Raw genomic sequence first — 955 nt, forward strand, 5'->3', positions numbered from 1 at the left:
TGAGTGTTAGGATGCTTTAATGGAAATAACTAGGTTAATAACATGTATGTAAATTTTATTTACCATTGAGCCCTTAAAAGATACCGATGAGGTGTTATTGATCCAGTTGAAATGAAGCAGCTATAAAATGATATGTATAGTATGAATAAATCTTTTAGTAAAGTGTTTGTGTACAAAAAGAAATACATTAAAATGTTTTATCCAGGTAATAAAAATGTGTTTTTCTCATTTTATACTTTTCCAAAAAAGTTTTTATAGTAAGTATATTTTTACTTTTATAATCATAAAGAAAGAAAGTAGGGTAATTCTATTTTGAAAAAAAATTAGGTCGTTACTTTTAACTCAAATGCATGTTCAGAATTTTGAAAATATGCAGCCAAGAGCACATATTTGAATCTGCTGCTCTGCAGAAAAACTTAATAATCAGCCTTAATGGCTATGAAGCAGGCAGGGCCCAGCCCTAAATTCCAGGTCACAGGGCAGTTTGCCAGGGCAGCCGGCTCATAGGTGCTTCTGCCCCCCCATGGGCAGCTCTGGAAAGTGCAGGCTCTGGCCTGAGCGTTTCTCCAGGGATAGGACCCTGGAGAGATGAGTGTTTCAGAACCCAGAGACGTTTGGAAAAACTGGCCTCACTGCTCAAAACTGTTCTGGAAGGTCTTAAAATGGAGCAACTAATCATGTAGCAATCCTTTCATACTCCCTACACTCGTATTCAACATATATAGTTATTTTAATTTGCACACTTCGTTCTAGACACTGATGTATGTGTAGAATGTACAGATCAAATTATAAATTTCTTTTTGTGTCTCCCTGCCATTAAAAAAAACACAAAACTGTGGATACATAGTAGGTATTTCCCTGCCATTTTTATAGTACAAATTATATTGTATTGTACTAATTATATTGTATTGTACTAATTGTATTGTACTTTTATTCTTTTTAATTTTATTTTATT

This window comes from Pan paniscus, chromosome 15, assembly GCF_029289425.2.
Source record: "Pan paniscus chromosome 15, NHGRI_mPanPan1-v2.0_pri, whole genome shotgun sequence".
NCBI classification, from domain to species: domain Eukaryota; kingdom Metazoa; phylum Chordata; class Mammalia; order Primates; family Hominidae; genus Pan; species Pan paniscus.